Genomic DNA, 19,625 nt, shown 5'->3' with positions numbered 1-19,625 from the left:
TCATACAGGGAAAGTGTTTAGAGAGTCTGGGAAAAATTGGAAGCAACACGAATATGCAATAATAGGGAGATTGTGAAGTATGGTATGATACATTAGTAATTAAAAAAAACGACGGTGAGTAGGGGCACGTGGGTGGCTCAGTCAGTTAAGCGTCCGACTCCGGCTCAGGTCGTGATCTCACGGTCCGTGAGTTCGAGCCCCGCGTTGGGCTCTGTGCTGACAGCTCGGAGCCCGGAGCCTGCTTTGGATTCTGTGACTCCCTCTCTCTCTGCCCCTTCCCCCACCCCTCTCACTCTCTCTCAAAAATAAATAAACGTTTTTTAAAAATCTGCTTATTAGTGGGGTGCCTGGGTGGTACAGTTGTCTGAGCATCTGACTCTTGATCTCGGCTCAGGTCATGATCTCGCAGTTTGTGAGTTGGAGCCCCGAATCTGGCTCTGCGTTGATGGTGCAGAGCCTGCTTGGGATTCTGTCTCTCCTTCTCTCTGCCCCTCCCCTGCTTGTGTGCATGCACGCTCTCAAAATAAATAAATAAACTTAAGAAATTTGTTTGAAAATATGCTTATTAGTGGACCGATGCAGTTCAAATCTGTGTTATTCAAGCGTCACCTATACATTCGCATATATTCCTTTGTCTATGTCTTTTTTTTTCTCCCTTTAAGAACAATTCCAAGAAGAAGAATTGCATCAAAGGGTTGACAGCATTATTAAGTCTCTTCATGGATATTACCAAAAGCCTGCCCCAAGATCATAGTCCTATAAGTGGGGTATGAGAGTGGCTGTTATCTGGTATTCTTGTCAGCACTAATTATGACATAAAATTTTTTCTGAGAGATCAAAAAAGGGATCTGTTTAAGAGTTTAATATCCATTTCATTCATTTGATTTGCCAATTCCATTTTTTTTCGTATTCGTTGTATTTTAAATTTGTGTTCATGTGTTTTGCCTGTTTTTATGTTGTATGTTCATCTTTCTTACTGATTTGAAAATGCTCTTTACATATGAAGGACAGAAAGCTTTGTCTGCCATCTATGTATCGCCACTCATCTTTTCCCTTGATGTACTGAAATTTACCATTTTTATGAGGCCAAGTCCTCCTCACCTGTTTCGATCTATTGGGCGGTCACCTCCTGGCTACCTCCTCCAGGAAGCCTTCTGGAGGAGGCTGATTTTTTTTCTCTCAGAGCCCTGAAGAAAGAGGGTCTAATTGCCCATCCTGAGGAAGCCCTCGGAGGAGATCTACCACTGGGCTTGTTCCGGGGGTCTGATCTCTGACCGAGATCCCCAACTAAGTTCCAAGAGCCTAATGCCCTGCCTTCAAGAGGGCCGCAAAGAGGCAAAGGCTACCCCCGGCCCTCCTCCCATCACTCCGACCTGGATCGCGTGCCGTCATCTTCGCTACTGGACTTGACTTTTAAAAAGCGGAGACTCTGTAGGACATACAGATTTCAAAAGAGCACAAAAACAAGAATGTTTAATGCTGGCGAGGATGCCTAAAAGTGCACGTTCCCTCTGAACGCTGGTGGGAACGCGAATTGCATCCTTGGAGCACAATTTGGCAGCCTGTGTTCCGGGCCGCCGGGAGGCAGCAGAGGGCAGGTAGCGAGAGCCTTGGCTGGGAATCAAGGGTGGGGAGGAGCCCTGGCTCTGCCCCATTAGCTTGTGTGACTTGAGCAAATAAAGTTACTTCTCTAAGCTTGGATTTCCTCTGCGAAGCGCAGGCACGAATAATCATAGCCCCTGTTGTTAAAATTACACAGCTTAGCTCCAGGCATGGCAACTGTTACTATTATTAAATCTTAAAGTTGTACATTTCCTTTGACCCAGCAGTTCCATTTGTGGGAATTTATTCAAAGGAAATAATTAGAGATGTGCACAAATATTTAACTGCTTGAATGGGGGGGGGTATTATTTATAATAGCAAAATATTTATCACAGCTTCGATGTTCAACAAGAATGAGTGGTTAAACAAATCAGAGTTCATTGACAGGATGGCATCTGAAGCCATTAAAACTAATGCTCTCGAAGAAAATGACATGGGAAGATACTGGTGATATTTCCCATCTTGTTTTTAAAAACATATAAAATTCTTTATAAACGTATGCCTCTGATTCTGTTAAAGACAAAAGGGGTAGGTAAACGTACAGAAAAAAAAATGACTCATGCAATCATCCATTCATTGCCTCCACAGGCATTAATTAAATGCCTACTATGTGCTAGACACTGTTCCGGTGTGTGTGCGGGGGGGGGGGGGGGGGGGGGGGGAGGGAGGCAGAATGCATTCCGCGTTTAAGAGTATTTCTGTGGGGGTGGATTTAGGAATCATCCAACCACCCCATTCAGTAAATGTTTATTGATCATCTACATACCAACAGTGCAAGGGTACTGGGGCATGCACAGTGAAGAAAACAGACAAAACCCATGCCCTCCTCGAGCTGACATTTCGGTAGAGGGAACTACCAAAAAACAATAACTACAATTAGCTAATCATCTCGTTTGTTAGAAGGTGATTACAGCAGGGAAATAAAAAAAAAAAAGCAGACAAAGTGAAGGGTTTAGTAGCTGGAGAGAAGGTTGTTTGCTGCTTTAGTTAAGGTGCGAAGGTATAAGATCACTGATAAGGTGATACAGGAGTAAAACACTGGAGTCAAGACAGGGAGCCCTGGGGTACCTGGGGGAAGGCTACTCTGGACAGAAGGAACAGACAATGCAAAGACTTTGAGATGGGAGAGCACCTGATATTTTTCTGGAAGGGCAAGGTAGCTGGTGCCCAGTGAGTGAAATCACAGGACAGCTTGTCTGGGTTTAGCTTAAGGATTTTGTTGTTTTCTGGTAGTTTCCTTTTTTTTTTTTTTTTTTTTTGACACATTATTCACTTTTTAAAAACTTATTAAAAAGAGTAAGATCAAATAGTGTCTTGATTTCAGGTCAAGTTCCTGAACTCAGACAGACTGTCGTTCAAAACTCATTATCTGGGGCGCCTGGGTGGCTCAGTCGGTTAAGCGACCGACTTCAGCTCAGGTCATGATCTCCATGAGTTCGAGCCCCGCGTCAGGCTCTGTGCTGATAGCTCAGAGCCTGGAGCCTGCTTCAGATTCTGTCTCCCTCTCTCTCTGACCCTCCCTCGTTCATGCTCTGTCTCTCTCTGTCTCAAAAATAAATAAACATTAAAAAAAAATTAAAAAAAAAACTCATTGTCTATGTCCTGTAATCCTGAGGCAGCTAGGTCACCACTTTGAGCCTCAGTTTCTTTACCCGTAAATTGGGTATTAACAATAAAATAGGGATTTAGTGAGTGTTTAGCGGAACGATGCAAGTAAAGCATTTGGTCGGGTGTCTGGCACATGAGAAGTTCGTCATAACTGTTTCTGGCCACTATTGCGCATTACCGCTTTCCACCCACCAACTCTTTTTAGTGTAAGGTGGGTCTGTTACAAGAGAATAGTCATTTCCCCTTTAAGAACTCGATCCGGCGGGGAGCCAGCTTCCCGGCACCCTTTCCAAATTTTCCAATCCCCGCTTGGCATTTTCATCCCCAAGGCCTCCGATTGGACAACATGCACCAATCAGAGGCTGGAGCGGGTTCTGCCCGCGGCCCAGCTCCGCCCCCGAGTGGGCCCTGCCCCCTGCCCGGTCAGCCCCGTTGCTATGGGGACTGGTGGGCGGTGAGGGGGGAAAGCCCCGGATGTTCGTTGGGGATTTAACATGGCGGCGGCAGTGGCCGCGGTGGCGGCGGCGCAAGAGAGTTGAGGGCCGTGTGAGGGTTCGGAATTCCGAGTCGAGCAGCTAGGCCGCGAGCGACTGCAGCGCCGATCCGGTAGGATAAACGGTCTGGCCAGGGGTTTGGGGTGGGCCGGGCGATGGCGGTGGGAGATCGTTTACACAAGTAGGGGGCGGGGCCGCTGGGGTCAAAGTTCACTCAGGAGGGAAGGGTCGCGTCCGAGGGGTCGGGGGTCAATATTGCTGGGGAGGGTGGGGTAGGGGAGGTCAGAGGTCAAACTGGCGAAGGGGGCGTGGCGAAGGAGAGCGCAAATTTCGAAATTTAGAATGGGGCGCGGTCGAGGGGGCTCGGGGCGAGTGTCAAAAATGGGGGTCAGAACTCATCACTTGAAGGCCGGGTGCGCCTACCAGGGTCAGAGATCGCAGCTAAGGGGGTTGGTGGTTCTCAGGTTTAAGGCAGCGACCAGCGGAGCAGATGCCTGAGATTTAGGTTGGGGGACCTCTTTTTAAGGGATCAAATGTGGGGCGTGGCCAAAGGAGGGCAAAGGTCAGAATCTGACAGATGATGTACCTGAGGGTCAAAAGTTAAAAGCCTAGAGGGATGCATTGCTGGGGAGGACGGGAGGAATGTCCCAGAGAGAGGTCAGGGAGGTCCTGGTGGAGTAAAAGCCCCCTCCCGCAAATAATGAAAATAATAGCAAACACTTACAAATCGCTATGTGCCAGTTCATTTAGATGCTTTGCATATGTTTAATCCTCACTACAGCCTTACAGGGTTGGCACTATTATTAAGAGCCCAAGTGATTAGCCCCGGATCATCTAACGAATAAGTTGTGGGGTTGGGATTCAAACTCTGGAGTTCTGGGCGCAGAATGGTACGATGCTCTCAAACATAACCTTGTCTATCATTTAATGACGGCTCACGCTGTTCTCAGTGCTGTTTCATTCTACCACAATCTTGTGAAGTGGGTACCGGATAGACCCACTTTGCAGACGGGAAAACTGAGGCTCAGATAGCTTCTGTTGAGTAACAGAGGCCGATTCCAAGCTGGGTCTGACTGATTCCAGAGCTCCTGCCCCCAGTCCTCATACTGTAGATTGTTGAAGGTCTGTTCCTGGAAGCAGGGGGCCGGGCAAAGCTGAGCCACTCCCTGGACTGGAATGGATTGTCTCTGGGCTTCTTGGAAGGGCGTGATCTGGGAAGAGAAGTTCCCTGGGACCTATGGGAGTGGGGTGTTTGTGGGTGGCCCAGAGTTCAATGAGTCTGATGGGCTTCTGCCTGGAGAGGGTGTCCTTGAGTGGGACCCTGTACAAAGTTGAGTATCCTCTGTACTGAAAGCCCCAAGCTCTCACCTTGGTCCTCAGTCGCCCCCACCTCATTTCCTCCCCATCCCTCCTCGAGGTCCAACCCCACTGGCCTGTTTGCTGTTCTTACTCTCTGTAGGCATATGCCACCCTCCAGGGCTTTGACCTTCCTGTTCCCTCTGCCTGGAATCCTTTCCCCACCCTGCCCCCTCACTCCCAGTCACTCCACCCAGTTCTCACAGTCCCTCACACTCTTTATCTCACTATCTTGTTTTCTCCCCAGCCCTTTGCTCTGTTCTTACTCGGTTTTTCAGGGCACTGTTTATTCCCTGCCTCCTCCCCAGAATGTGGGCCCCCCACGGCGGGAGTTTCCCCCATGTTGTTCCTTCCCTGAACACCCACCTGAAGCCCTGCCCGGCGGTAGAGGATGCTCGGCTGTTGGTGGTCGAACGATGGACGCTGCTGGGCGCCGGGACCATAGCAGTGGAAGAGACACGGAATCCCTGGCCTCCAAGGGCTCTCGGCATCCCTTCGTGGGAGCAGACTGGAAGCAGACCCCCAGCCAGTGACACATGGCTTCATCCGTACCCCTGGGGTGCCTGGCCTGGGAGGGGCGGTGGAGCAGGGAGGGGATGGGTACCTGCCCTGGGTCTGGGGAGCAGTACTGGGGACTGGTTCGGAGCGCGGGCGCTGGAACAGGGATTCACACGCAGCTCCAGCGCTCACGGGCTGTGACTGTGGGCAAGTCGCTTAACTTTCTGGGCCTCCGTTTTTTTCGTCTGCAAAATGGAAATAGCGATAGTGGCCACCTCGTGGGATTGCTGTGAGGGTGCAAGGTGTAAAGCGCTTGACCCAGGACCTGGCACACGGTAGGTGCTGTGTTAGCGTTTGTCTTCCTTGGGAGGACCTCAGAGACCGTGGAGGGCCTCTTTCCATCCGCCTCCTGGCTTTCTCAGCCAGCCGCCCCGCCCCCTTCTGGGCAGGGTCACTGGGTGGGCACACTGCCAGGCAGCCCCATGAGGTCAGCCCAGCCTCGTGCCCTCGCGGTTCCAGCTTGCTCAGCATCCCGGGCTTGGCACAGAAAAGGAGGGACGGGGCTTTGGCACTGGGGACCCAAGTTCGGGTCCCTGCCCTGTCACCGGCCGAGGGACCTTAGGCAAGTCATTTCTTACTTGCCAGTCTTATTCCTGATGATACATTTTAGACTAGGGAAGAAAGTGAAGCATTCAGTATAACAGAGCACTCCCCCCTCCACCTTGGGCCTCAAGTTCAGAGCTTGCAGTGTTGAGTTCAATGCCCCGCCCCCTCCCCAGCCTCCCTGCCGGGCTGCCCGGCACTGGATTTGGTGTTCAGCGCTCCTCTGCGGGTCTTCCTACTTTTACTGCCTTTGAGAGTGTTCTGGAATGACAGAGCAACGGCCCTCAACCCTGGCTGCACACTGCAGTCACCTGGAGAGCTTTCAAAAATGCCGTCGCCCAGGCCAGCTGTAGAGATTCCGACTTGGATCCGCTTGGGTCTGGGGTGGGGCTGGGATCAGTACGTGGCTCTGGTGGCCAGCCAGGGTTGACCGCCGCTGTTTTCCGGTTTCACGGATCATGTAAGTGGTATCCCGGTAAGCAGCCTGCTTTTCCTGCTCGACGTTGGAGTCCACCTGTTGCTCCGCGAGGATGCGTGTCGCACTAGGATTCACGGTCTCGGCCGTGAGTGTTTCTTTTTGTGATTATGCCACACAGGAGTTACCTGTTCACCTCTTGGTGGACATTTGGGTGGTTTCCCATTGGGACAGTGACGGTGCTGGGTCGAACATTCTAGAACGTGTTTCCTTGGATACCGTGGCCAGAGTCTCTCGCGGGCATGGGACTCGCAGTGGAGCTGCTGGACCTTCCAAATTGCTGTCCTAAGCAGTTGTACCAGTCTGCTTTCCAGCCAGGCTTGAGGGCTCCCTTCACGCCACGTCCTGCTTTGGGCGAGTTCACGGCCCCCGCTGAAATGGCGTTACTCAGCCATGAGATGGTGGCTTCATGCCCACCCCCCGCCCCCGGGCTGGCTGGGAGCAGTTGAGGAGGTGGTTCACGCGATGGGCTTAGCTGGGGCCTGACACCCACGGAGCCCCCACACCCAGGCTTTTGCCCCGTAGGGCATCCGGGGCAGTGACCACAGCTTTGACACAGCTCTCCTGGGGAGGCATCTCTCAGGGCTGAGGTGGGGAAGGAAACCGTACTGACTTGAACCTCCTCAGGAACGGGGCAGGGAGGAAGCAGGTGAAGTGTGGAAAGCGACAGGCAGAGCCTGTCACACTCTTTGTGTGTCTGACCACGGGTCCCACTGGCAACCAACACGGCCCCGGCCCTGCCTGCACGGATTTTGGCATACCAGGGACACGGGCCCCATCCCCAGACAATGACGGCCCAGAGCGTCAGGGCTGGGATGGGGAAGTGCAAGCAGAGGCGTCAAGGTTAGGATCCGGGAAGCACCTGGCCCAGCCTGGGGAGTCAGTGAGGGCTTTCTAGAGAAGGAGACATCTGACCGATGAGAAAGAGTGAGCCAGGCCTAGAAAGGAGGTGGAAAGAATAGAGCGGGCAGTGGGTATGGGAAGTGCAAAGGCCCCGAGATGGTCAGGTCCCAGCACGGAGGCCAGTGTGGCCACTGAGCTCGGGGAGGCGGGGAAGATGTGGCAGATACACGGGGGGCCGACAGGCTGAGGCGAGGAGTGTGTCTAATGAGGATCATTGGAAGGTTTCAAGCAACATCTGGTGTCTTTCTTTAAAGAAAAAAAAACTTCTTTTAAAGTTTATTTATCTTGAAAGAGAGAGTGAGAGAGCACAAGGTGGGTAGGGGCAGAGAGAGAGGGAGAGAGAATTCCAAGCAGGCTCTGCACTGTGAGAGAAGAGCCCAACTCGGGGCTCAAACTCATGAACCCTGAGATCGTGACCTGAGCCGAGATCAAGAGTATACTTAACAGACTAAGCCACCCGGGCGCCCCCATCCCGTTTCTCTTTTATAAGGGTTGCTCCTTTTGCCATGTGGGGCCCAGATCATGGGGGGCGGTGGCAGGGAGACCGCAGGGAGGCTGCTGTAATAGTCCCAGCAGATGAGGGCGGAGAGGATGAGGGCGGCCGTGATGGAGGAGGGATCTGTGTGCTGTCGAAATCGTGGGTGCTTTCCACATATTAACCCATTGGATCTCCACAGACAGCCTACGAGGTAGGTGCTGTTATTGTCCCCACTTTAGAGATGAGAAAACTGAGACCCAGAGAGGTAGGCGACAAGTCTAAGATTACACAGCAGGCAAGTGGCAGAGGTAGGACAGGAACTCCAGGCCTTCAGACTCTGGAGTCACTGCCAGCTGTGGCTGTTCTCAGTGATTTGGAAGTGGTTTTGATGAGACAAGGTCTCTTCCTGTCCAGTTGGGCCTGACCCAGGCTCCTCTTTATTAGATGGAAGCTCCTTGGAGGTCTGTTCAACCTGGGCTGTTTCTGGGCCCCGGGTCCCTACCTCCCTCGGGGCCCCCCACAACCCCTTCGCTCTCTTATCCACTGCCTCGCCCCTCCTTGTCCTGCTGGCTCACAGTAGACCAGACTTCCTGGCCAGACGCCGGTCGGGGTGTCCCCAGCAGCTGTTTATCCCATCACCCGAGCCAGGCGGCCACAGATGCTGCCAGCAGGAAGCGGTCTCCTTCCAAGTCACGGCCAGGGAAATGGGACCCTTCCCGCCCCAACCACCCTTCCGGGGCTGGGGCTTGTTGTCCGCCGGCCGCCTTGGCCCACAGGAAGGTGTGGGGGGAGCACAGGGGGGCAGAGGGGAGCTCTGCCAGGTCCCAGGGGAGCTGGCTGTGGCGGATGAGACAGAAGCCACCCCTCACCGCAGCCTGTCTCCTGGGGCCCTCTGGTCCTGCCCTGCCTTTCCCCAGGTGCTGCTGCCGTCCTCAGGGGCAGTGACCACTTCCGTGCCGGGGGCCACGCCGTCCACAGCATCCCGGCTCCCCCTAGCTGGGGCCCCTGGGAAAGAGCCGGAGCCTCCCGGCCTCACGTTCCTCACCTGTGAAATGGGCCGTTGGGAGGGTTGTAGATCGTGCTGGAAAGCGCTTAGCACGTTGCCCGGCCCACGGTGAGCTTGCGGTAACAGTTTAATAATTCAGCAGTTTTAACAGTCTCCGTTTCCGTGCGCCCCGTCCTCCTGGGCTGCGGCGTCCTCCTCGTGGGCTCCCAGCCTCCCGGGGCGGCCAGGCCAGGCGCTGGCTGTGCTTTTTGAGCATCCTCGCGGTGGCTCTGCCCAGGGGCCCGGAGGGGGAGGGCTTGGTAACCTCATTTCTCTCTGCCAGCGTCTTCTTCGTTTTAAAGAGGCACGTTTTTGCTCCGTGTGCACGTTGTCCCCTACATAAGAGTTGCAAACCTCCGCACGGCACAGCAGGCTGCAGGGTGACGAGGAAACCCCTCTCCGGGCCTGGCTGTCCGTCCCCTTCCCAGAGACAGCCGTTGTTCCCGGCATCTTTTCTTTCTTGCGACGTCTGTTCCTGCACACGATCTGCCCCCTTTTGTTTCTCCCCAGGTGGAGCCGACTTCCCATGTTGGTATTCTGTCCCAACCCTTGCAGTTTTTCCCCTTCCGTTCTGTGGAGCGCTCTCTGCGGCCGTGTGATGTCCCCTGATGCGCCTGTGTTCGCGTCAGTGGCCGTTCCCGCCCTTCCAGCCTTTCCCTCTTCTGGACAGGGCTTCACGCCTGTGAGCGCGGCTCTGGGTGCGGCTCTGGAGACGGGCTCGGGGGTCTGAGGTGCGCACTCTGGTAGCTCTGCCCATAGGGCTCTGGCCTGCCCGTTTACACCCCAGCCCCGGGGTCTGGTGGCTCTGAGGTTGAGGTTTTCCTCCGGGCTGGCAGTGTTGTTGGGTGTTACCTGATACTTTGATCTTTGCCCGTCCTTACCCGTAAGGTCCTGAGGTCCTGATTTTCATGTGAATGAAATGGAGCATTTCTGTGTTTGTTGAAAGCCATCCAGGCTTCCTTTCCCGGGAGCTGTTTGTGGGATTTTTACTTTCCCTGAGAAGGGGAAACTGAGGCACAGGCTGGCAACCCCCGCGCAAATAAGTGGCAGATCCAGGACTCGAACCCCAGGCCCTCCTGGCTCCAGTCTGGAGTTCTTAACTTGAGTGACACGGTGGAGGCTGAGGGCATGGACTCTGGCGCCAGCTTTGCCCCTATTAGCTGAGTGGTCACTTAACCGCTCTGTGCCGTGGCGTCCTTATCCATAAAACGGGGACGACGGCGGTACCTCGCCGAAGGGCTGTTGTGAGGATATAGATGCGGAATCTTCAGGCAAAGTGCATCGAAGGCGCTCAGAGACTTAGCTGCTAGTGATAACATGCATAGTCTCACCCGATACCAGGACTGTTCACGGGCCTCCCTCTGCGTGCTCCTGCGAACTGACTTATTGGCCCCCGCCAGCACCCTCCAGATCGGGGCGTTCCTGTTACTCCCCTTCCACAGGGGAGGAGATTGAGAGCCTGGGAGACTTGCCTGGGGCCACTGCCGAGTCTGCCTCCTGACCACCTTGGCACACGACCTGTGCCACCCCCGGAACTAAGCCTGAGGGCTTAGAAGGCTCTCTCGCGCCCCCCTCCCCCCCTCCCCCCCCCCTTTGTGTCTTCCCGGGGTTCCAGGCCCTCCCTGCTTCCACCCCCAGGTGCCTGGGGCCTGGCTCTGGAAACTCCTGATAAAGTGGCATTGTGCTGAGGTTTCGGCCCGGCTCACTTCCCCAGTCTGGTTTCAGCCGCTCCCACACCACGGGAAGGGAAGCCGCCTGGCTATCCTGGGCCTCCTCCCGCCCTCCTCCTGCCCCTTCCTCCCCTCCCCTCCCCTCCCCTCCCTTCCCCTCAGCAGTCGGTGCTGGGAATAGGGAGAAAGTAGGACATGGCCGGAGGGCAGGGCTCTTCAGCACCTGCCGCTCAGGTGAGGACCCCCAGGCCGGTCTGCCTCCTCTCTCCCTAGGGACCCCTCCTCTGCTGCCCGCGGGCGCCCCCAGATCTTCCACAGCAACCTGACCCCAGATGATTTGACTCCGAGATGCCACGTGTGTGTCTATGTATGTTTATGATTCTACTACTTTTATACGTGTACCAATCGTGAAACGTAATATGCCTCCGGAAATGCGCGTAAGCGCACGCCTCAATTTCACATAATTATAGGAGGAACCGGCACCCTCACCACACCCGGGGGGAGACAGGACACCTCACCCTGGAAGCCTCCACCCCCACTCTCTCGATCACGACCCCAGGAGTGATCACCCCCCTGGCCTTGGGGGTCCCTGCGTCCCTGCTTTTCTGGAGAGTTCTTACCAGGCATGCATCCCCCACCCTTGCCTGCTTTTGAACTTCATATACATGGAGTCCTCCGGCGCGTCCTCGTTTGTGCCCGCCGTCTTTGGTCCGCAATCTGGGAGGTCCAGCCGCGCGCTCGAGAGTGGCAGGCCCCTCGTCTGCTGTCACTGCTGTGTAGTATTCTGTCGTGGAAATAAACCAGAACAGATCTCTCTGTCTCCTGCTGTGCAGGGTATAAATGTCCTTGAACTCGTCTGCTAGGGCACGTGTGCATGCTTTTTCCAGGGAATCTACCCAGGGTGCCTTGCTTGGGTCAGAGGTAGGGTATGGTACCAATGTGCACTATGCATCCTCACCAACGTTTGGTCAAACTTTCTTTTTTAATTTTTTTAAGTTTATTTGAGAGAGAGAGAGGTGAGGAGGGGCAGGGAGAGAGAGAGAGAGGAGAGAGAGAGAGAGAGAGAGAGGGAGGATCCCAGCTAGGCTCTGCATCAACATCGCACAGCCCCATGCGGGGCTCGAACCCACGACTGAGAGATCATGACTTGAGCCGACACCAAGAGGCAGACGGGACACCTAACCAGCACCCCTGGTCGGTCAAAGTTTTTAATTGAGCTTGGAACATTTTATATTCTGTTCTGCAGAAGTAACATGTGCTTGTTTATCATTGATTGGAGTCCTCTCGTTACTCTGTCCTTCCCATGTTCCTGTCCCTGCCAGCTCTTACCCGTCCTTCCAGTAGGAGTCAAGTGCTTATTCCTGAGTAGGCGCTGTACTGGGGCCACGGGAACCAGAGGTGACCACAGTAGGTGGCCCTTAGTGTACCCTGTCTTAGTGCACAGACCTTGGTCAAAGGTCGACACACAGACAGGTAAAGGAAGCCAGACTCCCGAGCCCCCGTCGTCCCCCAGTGACCCTGTCTCATCAGTGGGCACCCCATCCATCCTGTAGATCCGGCCAGGAGTCTGGTATCATCCTGACTCCTCTTGTCCTCTTCCTTCGCATCCACCATGGTAGGAAAGCCACTCGCTGTACCTTCAGAACAGAACCTTTCACTCTCCCTGTGTCAGCCCCTACTTAATCCACTCTCTTCCCCCACCTCCTCACTCCCCGCACCCCCGCTGCCCCCACAGTCCATCCTCCCATGAGGACAGAGGGAGCTGGGGTCACATCGTGTCTCTGCCTGCTGGGGACCCTCCTGTGGCTTCATCTCTTTGGGGGGTGGGGCATGAGATCCTGGCCCAGCTTCCTTGCCAGCTTCCCTGCCAGCTTCCCCTTCTCTCCTGCCATGCTGTTCCTGGAACATTCTAGGCTGGGTCCTGCCTCAGGGCTTTTGGTTCATGCTGCTTCCTCTGCGACCTGTCACCGTCTCTTCCCGCCTTCCCCTGCTTGATTTTGTTTGTAGCACTCATCCTACATTACATTACATTAGGATTTGTGGGTCACTTGGCTTATTGTCCTCCCTGCCCCTCATAACTTGGCTTCATGGGCCGGGGGGTAAGCGTGGGAGACCCTTACCGTGTCCCTTGCTAGAACCTCAGCTTGATGTGTATGTGTCGTGATTGCTCAGTCAACGCTGGCGGACTAAACGTGAAAGCAGGAATGAATGAGCCGTGCTAAGCTGTGAGTGCTCTTGTCACCTGAGTGCAGTGACTAATGACGGGAGATCTGCCCCAGGTAAGGAGGGAACACCACTTGAAGGGTGGATAGAGGTTGGCTGGGGATGGGCATTTGAGGCTGGGAGAGCGCAGGGGCCTTCGGGGAATTGAAGGGTAGCAGTGTCAGTTCTGTGGTCAGTCTGGATTTTGAATGCAGACGGCCACGCGGGCCTCTCCACGTCCCGGTTCTTCTCTAGAATCGAGGCCACCCTGGGTGTTCTAGGGCATCTATGAAGTTCTGCTCCTAACATACTTAGCTGATGCCTGGCGTATAAATATGAACGTGATTGTTTTCGTTTCCCTTCCACAAATACTGTGGCCCTTTGTTGTCTCCAGGGACACAGTGGTTGGTGGATAAACAGATCCCGTTGCTACCCACTTGGCGTCTGCCTCTTGGACTTTCAGCCTTCGGGGGCATCCCTGCTCAGAGGCAGGGGAGGGCCTGAAATGACCTCGGGTCTGGGGAGTGCTTATTCCCTAGACTGATTAATAGGGAAAACTAATTGAAGGTTTGCACGTACCAGGCCCGGCGCCCCACGTAGCACTCCTGTGCGTCTGCTCAGTGCATCCCGGGATCCCAGAAGGTGGCCGTGACTATTTGACCCCTTTCATAGAGGGTAAGGGTGGGACCAGTGGGGAGTGCTAGCCTGTCCTGAAAGCTGGTGCTAAGCAGGTCCGGTGGTATCTCCTCAGCCTGCCGATTTGCCTTTCCCTGGTGGCCGGTCAGGTGGAGCAGCCTTTCACCTGTTCCTGGGACATCTGGAAGTTCCTCTCTTGTGAAGAGCCTGTTCAAGTCACTTGCCCATTTTCCATCAGGCTGTCTGCATTTTTATTTGTCAGTTCTTTGAGTTAAATCCTAGGTTCTGGATGAGAGCCTTTGTGTTTCTGAGATGCTATACGTATCTTCTCCTGGCCTGCTGCCTGTCTTTTCGCCTTCTTTATTGTATCTTTTGATGAACAGAAGCTCTTAATTTTAATGTGGTCAAATGTATCACTCATTTCCTTTACAGTTTTATAGTCCTGCTTCTCACCTTTAGTCTTTCTTTGTCCTGGGTGTGTGTGTGTGTGTGTGTGTGTGTGTGTGTGTGTGTGGTGTGAGGTAGGCATCCAGGTTCATATTCTTCATCTGGATCCCCAATCCTCCAAATACCATTTATTAAAAACAGGCTCACTTTTCTCCACAGTCAGGCTTCTCATAGATCACATGTCTGTATAACTGGGTCTTTCTCTGAGTGCTCTGTCCTTTTCTCGCTCTTTTGGCCTATTCCTGCATCACTACCATGCTGCCCTAATTTCTGTAGTTGATAAGAAGTTTTGATCATGGGGAGAGCAAACACTCTTACTTGTTCTTCAAGAGTTCTATTCTTGTTCTTCAAGAGTTCAAGAGTTCAAGAGTTCTATTTAAATGTTAGACAAGCATCTTGTCACACACACAGACACAACATTTTGTCTCCCCAGTCCATGAACATGGTATATTTCCCCATTTATTTGTCTTCCCTGACGTCTCTCAGGAACGTGCCCTGCTTTTCCAGCACTTGGACTTTTCCAGTCCTTGCCCACCTCTTGTTGGATTTATTCCGAGGTACTTCATGATGTGGCCAGGGGAGTCCGTGCCTTCCTCTCCCACAAGGTGCCTTGCACCCTAGGTTTGGCCTTTGCCAGGTGAGGCTCACATTAGGGGCAGAAGTCCCCCTCCCCAGACCCTGCTTCCTCCCTGGCATCACTCCTGGGCCCTGGGAGAAGGCAGGCAGGGTGCCCGGAGAGGAGGTTGTAATTTTCCTGAATGATTTCAAGGGCTAATTAAAGGTTTTCCTTGACTAATCAGCTTACAGTTTAATTATCGGGGAACAGGCTCAGGGATGCGGGAAGCAGCTCTGGAGGAGTCTCCTCACAGCGTGGCAGGAAGGAACCAGGGCCCAGCTCTACCCCTCTGGGGTGGCAGGACCTGGGGATACCCTGGCACCCTCCAGTGGACCAGCTGGTGTTTCCCATCCCCGTGAAAGAAGAGAGGTGGAGGGCAGCTGGTGTGGCTGAGGTCAGCGCGGGTTCCTTCTCCGCCTGACATCCTTCCATGTCTCCCACTGCCGGGGGCGAGGACCCAAACCTGGAGCCCCCTCTGGTGGACCGGGCCCTGCCCCGATCTGCTTGCCTGCTGCACTTAGCCTTGCCCACCTTTCTTAAGTGCCCTCATCTCAAGTATTCCTCACCGAGACTTGAACTAGAGGTCACCCCCTCTGGGAGGCCTTCTCAGGTCGCCCCTCCCCCTGCCCCGCCCACCAGAGCAGGTGATAAGCTCTGCTACTCCCTGCTGGCTGTCAGGGCCACTCACTCCACCCCTGCTAAGTGCTGGGCCTGGCGCCTGGTCCAGCATGTGAGCTGCAGAGAACCCAAAAGGAGAAGGGGTTCAGCATGGGCCTTCCGAGAAGCCTGGGAGGGCTGGAGGACTGAGGGCTAGCTGATGCCTTCCCAGGGGAGGCTTCTGGCTGGGCCAGGCGGAGGTGGGCTCCTGGGAGTTTGTGCAGGGGGAGGGGACCCGGAGATGGCCGTGCCAGGCCCGCCTGCATTCCTCTGCAGGCCCCGGATTCCTGGTGGCCCGAGGTGGGGGAGGATGAGCAGGCAGAGGGGCCTCCCAGGCGATGCCCCTGCCCCTCCCCAGCCCTCCTTTCTCCTTCCCTCCCCCTCCGTCATCAGTCTGTCTCACTTTACAAATCCCACCTCTCCCCTCCCACCCCCCAGGCCTCAGGCCTGGAGCTGTGTGTCCTGCCCAGCCCCTGACATCCTACTTACCCCCGGCTGCACCTTAAATCATCTGGGGTTATCGAGCCCAGATCGTTTGTTTGCATCCCAATCTCTGGCTGTGGGGCCCGAGCATTGATTAGTTTTTGTTTTGTTTTGTTTTGTTTTGTTTTGTTTTGTTTTGTTTTGTTTTGTTTTGTTTTAAGTTCCCTGGGTGACTAGCTAAGATGAGAGCCACCGGCCTACAGAAATGATAGCAAACGTGTTCACTTCTGCAACGTTGGGGGCACTTTCCAGGCTCCTGACATGGCGTGATTGAGCCACGTCACCCCCACAGGCGCACTGTCGGAAGATAGGACTGTTGTTCCCACGTTACAGATGAGGCCGCTGGGCCCAGGGAGGGCTTCCGTGCTGGCGGTACAGCCTCTGCCGCTGTCCCGTCTTCCCATCCCTGGGTCCTCCAGGCTCCTGGAGGCGGCCTTCTCTGTCTCCCTGCCCTCCTCCTCTCTTTCTCCCCATGTCTCTCTGCCTTTCTCCTCTCTCCCCCTTTCCCCGGCCTCGATTTCTCACTCCCTCCTCCGCGAGTCGAAGCTTGTCCGGCTTCCCGTTTAGCCAGGATCCTGCTGAAGCCACAGAGGGAGATGGTGTCCACCAGCCCAGGACAGGGATGGGAAGGATGCCGGCGTCACCCTCGCAGCCCCCATCACCTCTCCTGACACCTGGAGTGGGGGTGGGGGCAAGCGTCCCACTGATATTTGGGGGTACTGGGGCCGGCTTTGCTGCCTCGCGGGAGGACTGTCCGGGCAGGCGGCAGACCCTGACGTGACCGATCCTGTGACCCAAGATCCCTCCGCGGGCCCAAAAGTCTGGTGGTGCCCTCTGTGGCCGGTTACCATTTCAAGCTCCTGCGGGGCAACCCAGGGTTTGGTTTCAGCAAAAGCTTATGCTCAGATGTGGAGGTTGCATCGCGGGGGCCTTTACTATTTGAGGAGAACGAGGGAAAATGGGTCCAGTGCTCGCCAGGGCTCACTGGCCTCCTCTCCCACGCCCACTCAGGGCAAGGGCTCCCCACTGGGCCTCTCCGGTTCTGGCAGAGCTTCCCCTGGGGCCCCGGCCGGTCCCCGGAGCCCCGGATGCCGCGGCGGCGTCGGTTCCCACATCTGGAGCAGGAGATGGGTTCCCGCTGCCTCCTGGGAGTAGCTGGGAGGAGTGAGCGAGTCAGTGGCGTGTGTGACGCTCAGCACAGCGCTGCCATCCGTATGTCGTCATGGTCGCTTTGGCCGCGATCGCTGTTACAGTTCTTAGAGGCAGGACACGTGTTGGGATTTAGTAATAAAAGATTCACTGGGCGAGCAGGCCGTAATTCTTTGCTGTTATCAGTGGGTCACATTTCCTTTTGCAAAACGTGTAAAACCTTTGTGTAGAAGTGTTCATTCATGCTCAGAGGAGTGGTCTCATGCCTTCCCCAGGTCCCCGTCGCTGTCCGTGTCACCGGCATCCACAGTTACCAATGATGTCACCGGGCTTTTTCATCTCGTAACGCAGTCCCCACCTCCGTGATTGTTTCAAAGCAATTCCCAAACGTCATACACTTTAGCCGTAAGTTTTCCCAATTTTCCTCCTGAAGGAGATTAAAGAGTCTAAAAGAACAAACCCACAATACTGTGGTCACAGGAAAAAAAGAGCTGGTAGTTCGTGAACATCCTCACATTTCTCCAATTGTCTTATCATCCTTGTTTTCAATTTGTTCGTTTGATTTGGAATCCAGACAAGGTCTGTGCTTTGCATTTGGTTGACAGGCCCCTTAAGGCGTCTGTCGTCTGTGGGACCTCTCGTGTCAGCGCTTTAGTGTGCTTGCTGTTTGCATTGTGTATCTATCAAAGACCCTAGTGCTTTGTCCCCTCGAGTTTTCCACAGTCTGGATCCAGCCGATGAATCCTTGTGTCTCTTAACGTGTTCCTCTGTCCCTTGTGCCTCCTGTAAATTGGGACTTAGGTCTAGAGGCTTGATTATATTCAGGTTCTGTTTCTTTCCCAGGTGGTACTATATGTATGAACATCAGATCAACATTAGTGCCTGGGGCACTTTTAAAATAAACCTAGGGGGCGCCTGGCTGGCTCAGTTGGTTAGGCATCCGACTTCGGCTCAGGTCATGAGCTCACGGTTCTTGGGTTCCAGCCCCGTGTCAGACTCTGTGCTGACAGCTCAGAGCCTGGAGCCTGCTTTGGATTCTGTATCTCCCTTTCTTTCTTCCCCTACCCCACTCACACTCTGTCTCTCTCGAAATGAATACATGTTTAAAAAAAAAAAAAAACTTAAAAAAATTAAATAAGATAAAATAAAATAAGTTTCATTAAATTTTAAAAATTGAGTGGGTCGAAAGAAAAATTCTTCCATTGCTCCCAGTCAGACTGGTATCCGGGGATACAGCAGAGTGGGGCGGGGGGGGGGGGTACCTGAGGACAGAGGCTCAGGAGCTGCTGGGGCCTGGGCAAAGGGCTGTGTGTCAGCCACCAGCCTCCACGAACTGTCATCAGGAGCGCATGACTTCGGGTTCCTGCTTTGCCAGGACCCCTAGGCCCCCAGCTGAGAGCCATCCCCGTCCCCCAGCCCCATCCTTGAGTCACCCCCTAGCTGGCCACTAGCTGGCCTGGTGGTCATTTAGGCACAGAGCTGCTCTCCTGGCCTGGCTCTACCCTTGGCCAGCGGGGCCAGCCTGGGAAGCTGTCCCATCCTCCACCCGCTTCCTCGGGAACACGATGGGGACCACGCCTCCCTAGGAGGGCTGTGGTCAGGACTCAGCCAGGCGGAGACCATGCAGAAAAGGGTGCGATGGGAGCTACTTTTCTTCCACAGTCCGCGCGGGCTTCCTTGACCTCAACTGTACCACTGCCCCCACCGCTCCTGGCCACGCTGGCCTCCTCGCACATCCTGGCGTGTATCAGGCGGGCTTCGGTCCGGGGGCCTTTGTGGTGGCCATCCCCTCTACCCTGGGTTGCCTCGTGGCTTCCTCCCTGCCCTCTGGTCCAGCTCCAGTGCCACTCGCCTCGGAGACCTCCCTGACTGTGCTCCCTGTCGTCGCCCCTTGTTACGTCCCTTTTCGTTTACTTGTGTATTGTCTTATCTCCCCCACTGGAACTTCAGCTCTGGGAAGGAGGGACTGTCTTCTTTACTGCTGTGTCCCCAGTGCCTAAAACCGTGTCTGACGCTCACCGTGTGCGTAATAATTACCGGGCGCATGAAACAAGAGGATGAACACGGTTACGCGAGCAGACTTTGGCCAGCGTCAGACCTACCACGGACTCCTGGCTCTGATACACGCTGTGTGACCTTGGGCTGGCACCTCCCCTCTCTGAGTCTCACTTTCCTCCTCTGCAGTGTGGGGTGTTAACAGCACCCTGCCCACCGCCTCGTTTTGGGCCAGCAGGGCGCCCGAACGGAATGCTTTGCAGCTGGCCTCGCTGCCGTCTTGTGTCTCCAGCATAGGGCACCGATGAGCCAGTAAAGTGTCCTCCAGGGGGACACTTCACTAAATCTTAACTCTGTCCTTCTACTCTGTATGACTGGCTGTTGGTGCCCCAGGGTAGGGCAGGGCAGGGGCACATTCCCTTGGCCAGAAGGGCTCACTCACTGAAGAGTGATGCACATGGGACACGGGAGTGTCCAGGGTACGGGGACCCCGGCCGTGGCAGCATCCAAGGGCTCCAGGGCTGGCTGCTTGCAGGCCTGTGCCTTCCTTGAAGGAAACAGGCCAAGAGCTGCAAGGGGCCAAGGAGGACTGTTGTGATTATGATAGCAGTTTACAGCTTGGGTGTGTGTGTGTGTGTGTGTGTGTGTGTGTGTGTGTGTGTGTTGAGAGATAGAGAGAGCTCAAGAGAGGGAGATTGTCTGAAGGTA

General features: G+C 54.7%; 1 protein-coding gene and 1 long non-coding RNA gene across 7 annotated transcripts in view; one reads left to right on the top strand and one right to left on the bottom strand.

Annotated features, from left to right (window-relative positions):
- Nucleotides 1-3,661: 3,661 nt before the first annotated feature.
- PAK4 (p21 (RAC1) activated kinase 4) overlaps nucleotides 3,662-19,625 on the top strand; it is a 45,163-nt gene continuing 29,199 nt past the window's right edge. For 3 of the 5 annotated variants that reach the window (XM_019819570.3, XM_011289876.4, XR_891157.4), the window contains exon 1: nucleotides 3,664-3,816. The gene's annotated coding sequence lies outside the window, so the exon portion shown is untranslated. Of the gene's footprint in view, nucleotides 3,817-5,765; nucleotides 5,894-17,197; nucleotides 17,328-19,625 lie in introns of those variants that run through there. The other 2 variants (XM_011289878.4, XM_019819568.3) reach the window with 2 other exon arrangements.
- On the bottom strand, nucleotides 4,450-5,615 carry LOC111558140. 2 transcript variants are annotated; one of them, XR_006590236.1, is made up of 2 exons: nucleotides 5,427-5,615; nucleotides 4,450-4,939 (listed from the first exon to the last, which is right to left on the bottom strand). It is a non-coding gene; the product is annotated as an uncharacterized LOC111558140 (long non-coding RNA). The 2 variants fall into 2 exon arrangements; XR_002738724.2 differs by having other exon boundaries at nucleotides 4,450-5,025; nucleotides 5,427-5,558.

Source organism: Felis catus, chromosome E2, assembly GCF_018350175.1.
Source record: "Felis catus isolate Fca126 chromosome E2, F.catus_Fca126_mat1.0, whole genome shotgun sequence".
NCBI lineage: Eukaryota > Metazoa > Chordata > Mammalia > Carnivora > Felidae > Felis > Felis catus.
This window is presented reverse-complemented; position numbering and strand designations above follow the sequence as displayed.